The 7,063-nt window shown below is 52.0% G+C and overlaps 1 long non-coding RNA gene and 1 pseudogene across 1 annotated transcript; both read left to right on the top strand.

The window, feature by feature from the left end:
• Nucleotides 1-634: 634 nt before the first annotated feature.
• LOC111746222 lies at nt 635-750 on the top strand (annotated as a pseudogene).
• A 1,113-nt stretch (nt 751-1,863) lies between these two features.
• On the top strand, nt 1,864-3,369 carry LOC111746216. The gene is made up of 2 exons (XR_002783019.1): nt 1,864-2,159; nt 2,317-3,369. It is a non-coding gene; the product is annotated as an uncharacterized LOC111746216 (long non-coding RNA).
• The last annotated feature ends 3,694 nt before the right edge of the window (nt 3,370-7,063 follow it).

The following is a 7,063-nucleotide window of genomic DNA, read 5'->3' as shown; positions in this document are numbered from 1 at the left end:
TCTAAATGCTCCCCAAGGCCAGCGGAATCCCCAAGGCCTGGCTCATCGGGACGAGCAGATGACATGGGACCCAGCGTGGCTCCCCTTCTTGTTAGCAGAGCGCTGGTCAGCAGCCGGTTGGCCCCTGAAGTTCTGTTTGGGGAAAGGAACAGAACGTTTGGCCCCAGGAGGAGGGACATGCCCAGCCTCCCTGTAGCAGGAAATGTGCGCTGGCCTGTCCCACACCACAGCCTCTCCTGTCTGAAGATCGCTTCTCTCCCACCTCTGACCCTGAGCCTGCTCTCAGCCGGGGAGGGGATGGGGCTCTGCAGTGAGTCTCAGCAATGTCGACGAACCGCGAGGGGTCAAGTTTGTGGACCACTCGACAATAATAGTGACCAATTTTCTTTTTTTATTATTGAGCACTTTGTGCCAGCTCCCGTGCTAAAGGGAAAGTTTCCATTTCACTTCTTCTAAAGAGGTACCCAAGTGTTCCCCAAACATTCTGTCCTTAGATGTGGCCGGGCCTTCGCATAGGCTGTTCCTCAATTTAAATTGCCCTTCCTGGGACATGGTTCCATAGTGTAGCGGTTATCATGTCTGCTTTACACACAGAAGGTCCTGGGTTCGTGCCCCAGTGGAGCCACGGTCCATGGTCTACAGCCATGCCACCCTGAACGAGCCCGATGTCTGATCTCGAAAGCTAAGCAGGGTCAGGCCTGGTTAGTACTTGGATGGGAGACCACCTAGGAAGACCAGGGACTGTAGGCATAAATAATAATAAATAAATAAATAAATAAATAAATAAAATGCCCTTCCCGGCTTTATTCACCTGATGCATGCTCACCCTTCAGAACCCGGCCGCTGTGTCACCGCCTCTTGCCCAAGACAGGAAAGTCACAGCCTTCCATGGGCCTCCACGGGCCTCCTCTGCCGTCGTCTGCTGCTGAGCTGTGGCCCCTCTGAAGACCCAGCCTGTGCCACTTCGACCTGCTTGTCCTACATGTCCACCTCCACGCCTGGCACATGGTACGGGCACCGTAAATGTTGGGTTCTGCCTCCCAACCCCTTGGCCCCATGGCACTTTATCTCTTGTACGCCCCTCATCCCTTTTCTTTATATAACATTTGTCTTTATTCCAAGAATGCTGCTCATCACGTAATAGATATTTATAAATGTAAATTGAATTATACAAATGAATCAATGGCCTTACTTGCAGGGTACCAGATAGGAGGCGTTCAATTATTTGCCTGGAGAATCCACGGTTACTCCCAGCAAGAAATCATCAAGTAGGCAGGGAAGGATGAAATTAAAAGAAAGAACAGAACGGGAGAAGGTGCTGGAACTAACATTTTCTGAGCACCTATATGGGTCAGGCATATGTTTCATTAACTCCCCACCATAATCCAGTGAGGTAAATATTATGATTCCGTTTTTTATAGACAAAAAATGGCGGCACAGAGAGGTGGGGTGACTTGTCTAAGATCACACAGCAAGCAAGTGGCAGAGCGGGGACTTGGGCCCCATCTGCCTAGTTCCATCAGTCGGATGGAGAAAGCCACCGCGTCCCTGTAGTGTGAGAGCATGGGGAAAAGTGAGGACGGGCTGCAGGACCCTGGGATCAGACCCAGACCCCTGGGCACGCGTCGTCCCTGCCTTCCAGATGTCCCATGTCTCGGTTCCTGGGAACAGATGTCTGCTGGCCTGTGGACCCGCCCCGGATACCTCCAACACATTTAACCACTTTCTCTCAAAACAGCTCTGCTTTTCGAGCAGCTCCTTTCCTTTTCCTAATGTTGACCCTAAACACTTCCCTCTGAGTCCCTGGACCAGCTTGACACCCTGAGATTGCGCAACCCACACTTGAAGGCTCCAGGAACCCGCAACTTCTCAATAATGCTGAACTGGGTGAGATTTCCCAGTAACCACCTCCCCCGCCTGACTAACGCTTTCTTAGCTGGGCAATGCAAAGTCCTATTTTTAAGGAACCCAGTCATTTCGTTTAGATTCTTTGTTTTATTTTAATGACCTTCTGAGTCATTCATTTTTCTACTTTTGGACTGATTCACTCTCGGCCATTTCCTTACAGAAAAATCCAAGCCCTCCTTTAAGACTCAACACCAGCAACCATCTTCTCCTGAAAATTATCCTCATCCACACCACCCCCTCTCCAGGAAGAGGTATTCCCCTCCCCACTCTGTACCATTCATTGGATAATTATTCTATTGCCATCCTCGTTATCAGAACAATAAAAATGACAGGCCAGCCTCTTGAGTTGTTTCTTATATTTCTCATGACCCCGGGGGGAAAAAATTAATTATCATTTCCATTTTACAGATAGTGAAACTGAGCCTCAAGGAGCTTAATTGAAACTTCTTGCTCAAGGTCACATGAAGTACGTGAAGAAGCCGGGACGCTAAGCCAGACTGGCCAAACTCCAGAGTGAGAGTCTTGAAAGGTGACTCTTCGCGTGGGGCTGCCTGGCTCTTGCTGTGATAATCGTGTTGATGTTCATCACCCTTCCCCCTCAGACCGTAAGCTCCAAGAAGTGTTTGTTCCCTACTGCACTGTACTCAGTAAACATCTGCACCGAACAGCTGATGCCCCACAGGTTGGATGATGGCTGGAGAACTTCCTGTCCCTTTACAGCGTTAGCTGCTCGAAGCTTTACACAATTTTTCATTCTTACAACATCAAGAGCAAAAACAATGTACGTTGAATGAAGGAAGTAAGGGATGGGAATGGGCTTGGCAGGTTCCAGTGGACATATTTCCTAGCTGAACATCTTCAATAGAAAATTAATTTTTCTCTGTAGCTCAGGACCGATGCTGCCAGACAAGAACTTCTCATCATGTTGTTTCTGGGTTGAACTAACAAAATCTTACAGCCTAAGGGTTCAGTTTAAGTTCACTCAACACACCTCTGCTGGGTATCTGCTGTGAGCCAGGCCCTGACTCACAGGCCAGTGCTGAAGATGGCTGTGCCAGCGGCTCGCCGGGCGGAGGTCCTTTGGCTGCTCATCTTCTCTCCACTCCTTTTGGGAGACAAGCTCCCTACTTCCCTGACAGCGGGCAAGCGGGGGTGGCCTGGGGAACAGGGGAAAGGAGGGGCGACGCCTTGTCTCGTCAGAGAGGGCCGAGCAGGAAAGATCTCTACGGTCCAGCAGCCTCCAAGAAGTGACTGCGAGCAGCAGAGAGGAGGCCGGGAGGAGCCGGCTCATCCCTCATGGAATGTAAAGGCAGCTGTTTGGGCCGCGAAATGACAATGGAAGAATTAGATGCGTGGAAAAGGTCTGGGAAGGCTAATAAAAACAGGAAGCCCATTGGGGGTGGCACCTGGAGGCGGGAATGAAGGGTTCCCTTATCACTCAATCGAATGCTTTTTACCTCAGATTCTCTTTTGTGTTATGAATGTTGCTAGCCCTGCATTCTTTTTATGTGTCTTTTCCCAATAATCCTGTACCTAGCCTTTCGCTTATAACCTCACGGGGATACTTCGTTCAGGTGCGTCTTCTGTTATCAGCATCTCATTGGCCTTTTGGTTTGGGGATTTGGGGCCCAATCTGCAAGCTTTGCCTTTTGGTAGGAGCATTCTATGTGGGAAGCAGTGGGGCCCGGTGGTTAAAACGGGCCTCTGGTGCTAGGCTGCCTGGGCCACAGAGTCTGCAGACGACCTGCCACTCTTTACCAGAGCATTCGGTGCACATCTGGCACCTTCTCTCCCGTTCCCAGCCCAAAGATAAGGTAGAGCAGAGCATCCTCACTTGACAGATGGAGAAACTGAGGCCCAGAGACATGAAGTCAGTAGCCCAAGGGCAGAGAGAAGGAATGTTTCATTGGCGTGCTCAGGGGACCACACATTGGGGTAGACCAGTTGCCCCTCTTTAACTCAAGCGCCCCTCAGCTCTCGGATTTGGCTAGGAGGGCAGGGAGACCCGACCCGCTTCTTCTCACGGTCAAGGATGAGACTCAGACCTGGCGATAGCAAAGCCAGAATATAGTAGTAATAATGCTGGCTGCAAACACACTCGGAATTCACTGAGTGCCCAGCATCACACCACGTGCATCATGCGGCATCTTCCCTTTTCTTGGCATAATGAGTACGAGCATGGACGCTGACACCAGGCAGCATGGGTGAGAATCTCAGCTCTGCCACCGACTGGCTGTGTGGCCTCAGGCTAGTTATTTTACCTCTCTGGGCCCCAGGCTTCTCATCTTTACCTCTCTGGGCCTCAGGCTTCTCATCTATACTGGGGCTGGTGATAGCACCTGCTAGTAGATTCTTAGCACATAGTAAGTAAACGATACATAAATACTATTGTTCCGTTTTAAGAAATCTAATTTCGGCTTCGTCTTTCCTTGGCTTGTGAATGGTGACTATATAAAGAAGAAAATGGATAGAAGGAAATGGTCCACTTTTCAGAGCCGCAAGCAAAAGGGAAGAAACTTTTTCGGTAAAGAAGACATCGGAGTTGATGGGTGTGGCCTCCATTTGCAAATGGGAAAAGCAGAGGCTCAGAGAGGGTAAACTAGTTGCCTGAAATCACACAGCCAACGGGCAGCAGCAGGAGGATTTGAACTCAGCTCTGTCTGATGTCATAGCTCATGTCCTTATTCCCAATGCCCGTATGGCCAGTCCTGTTGGTCATGAAAGATCCAGTGCCTGGCCTTGCATTGAAAGTGGAAATATGAGTCATCGGTCATCCCCAAGGATGGCTGGGGAGTGAGGGGGCCCTGGCTATGGTGCGGAATGTTCTGCCAGATGCTGAAGCAGCTGCCAGCACCACTCGGTCTCCTCCATGCTGAGGAAGGGAGGAGGAGAGCATGGTGGAGCAGGGGTCACGGCCCGCAGGGCACAGCCTGGACCACGGCCAGGACTCGGGGCATGGTCGCGTAATGGCTCACGCCTCCGGCCTCTGGGATGCTGAGGCCCCAGAGGACAGGCTCGAGTCTCTGCTTCTCCTTGCGGCAGATTCCTCTTCTGAAATAACCCAGGCGACTTCGTTGGGAAAAGTCTTGGGCTTTCCAGACTCTCCTGGAGCAAACCAGGTGGTGACACGTGGGATGGGTACGCTCCTCCCACTGATGCAGACACAGGGCCGAAGAAGCAAGGCTCTGGGCTGCCTTGGCCAGTGCTTCAGTTTCCCCGTCCGTGCATGGGAATCACATTTCTCCTTTGCAGGCTGGAGAAGGCTTGGGGGTTTGGTAGCAGACAGAATGCCGAGCGCCTGGTGGGCATCCAGTCAACGCTCTTTACCCCCTGCCTGAATCAATGAATGATCAAACGAATCTGTTGAATAGTCCCACACAGCGCTAGTGTGTGGTCGGTGGTCCTCGCCTTGCTGACCGGTCTGGTTAGAGGCATTGCACCTCAACTTCCTTTTCTGGTTCCAGTTTCCACCTCGCTCCAAGGAGAACCAAGACCTGTCTGGCCTCCTCCATGAGCCAAAGTGCAGGAGGAGTGAGGAAGGGCTCAGCCTTTCACGCTGGTCCCCGCCCTTGATGGCGCCCCACCTGACTCATCTGCGATACTTGGGCTGCTTCTACCCAGGAAAGTTTGGGACTGGCCACTGTGACTTGGTGAGGTCAATGATTCATTTTGGTACCAAAGGGAACAAAAGCCCAGGTCTTCCCAAGGCCCCCTCTGCTCACGGAATGAGTCACCCTCCTCCTCGGCCCTCAGAAATCAAATAGCAGCTTCCACTTTTCCCTGCTCCTGGGGAGTTGGGGAAAGGTGAGTCTATAATGGGAAGACTGCAAAGAGGAATTAAGCCACCATTCATTCCATGGCGGCCGCTGAAAGGGAACAGGCTTCTGGCCAAGGAGCATTTGAAGCCGCAGCCACGCCCCTCAACACCACCTCTTTCTCTGCTGGCCACACCTCCAAATTCTCTCCTTCAAAGGGGAAAAACAACCCCCTCCCCTCCACAATCTGCTGGAGTTTTAAGAATTATCCTTGATGATACAATTTGCCGTGGGCGCTAGTCACTGATTCCCACATGACCTTGATTTCCTGCCAAGTGGAGATTGTCATTGTCCTGGGCCACAAAGAAGGTGACGAACATGAAGCATGAGCGAGGGCCCTGGTGGGGTAAGTCCCCTCCCCGAGTGTCACTGAGGAGCCAGGCCGTGGACGGGTGGGACCTTCCACGGTTTGTGTCTCTGTTTCCACGTGAGGGCTCCGCTCATCTGAAGCCAGACCTACCTGCCGAAGGCCGGTCCTTCAGTTATCTGGAGCTCAGCCGTGGGCCCAGAGTAACGGGACAGCAGTCCCAAGTGGTGAGGGAGAGTCACGAAGCCCAAGCACATTTCTCGGATGCCTCGGTCGAGACAATCGGAATAAAGGGAGGCAGAAGCAGGATATCCTCAGAGGCCACCATGTCAAACAGTATGATGTGGACTGAGTCACTTCCCTACTCTGGGCCACAGGTATGTTTATTTTATCAGTAAAATAGACATAATTCCCACCTCACGTGCTTAGTGACTTGGGCGTGACCTAGTGATGACGAGCCTGGGTTTTGGGTCCCTATCCCAGCAGGATGAGGACAGCTCATCCTGTGGAACCTACTTGCTCACTCTCAGGGTGAGGATGGCCATGACCCCCTGCACACGGGGCTGCTGTCAGGATTAGACGAGATAATCGGTCAAGGGTTCACGGCTGATGAATCATCACGCCTGATAACCGATCGCTGCTATCATGTCAATCACCGAGCCGACTGTCTGACGTCCAGCAAGTGTTCCAACAGTGCCGGCGATTGTGGGAATGATGATGCTGTAACAGAAAACGCAGAAATAGAAACACTGTGCGTTAGCCGTCAGAGGGACAGAGGGTGGAGATCGCCCTCTTAATTTAGATCACCCCCTTATTTTCTCACAGGGGATGTGGAGGCCCACAGGGGAGAATGCCTGGCCTGAGGTCACTGCGAGCTCATTTCCCCTGTCCACTGCTTGTGGCTGACCCTGCTTCGCCCAGCAGACTGGGGCCATTTTGAGTGAGGGCACTCACGGGTCTCAGTTTCTCCCCAGGAATTGCTGCGTGACCGCCCAGGGCAGGAACGAAGGGGCTTCGAGCTGGCTGGAATCAT

The sequence above is a fragment of the Pteropus vampyrus genome, unplaced genomic scaffold, assembly GCF_000151845.1.
Source record: "Pteropus vampyrus isolate Shadow unplaced genomic scaffold, Pvam_2.0 Scaffold179, whole genome shotgun sequence".
Taxonomy (NCBI): Eukaryota; Metazoa; Chordata; class Mammalia; order Chiroptera; family Pteropodidae; genus Pteropus; species Pteropus vampyrus.
The sequence above is the reverse complement of the archived record's forward strand: the minus strand, read 5'-3'. Positions and strand labels throughout refer to the sequence as shown.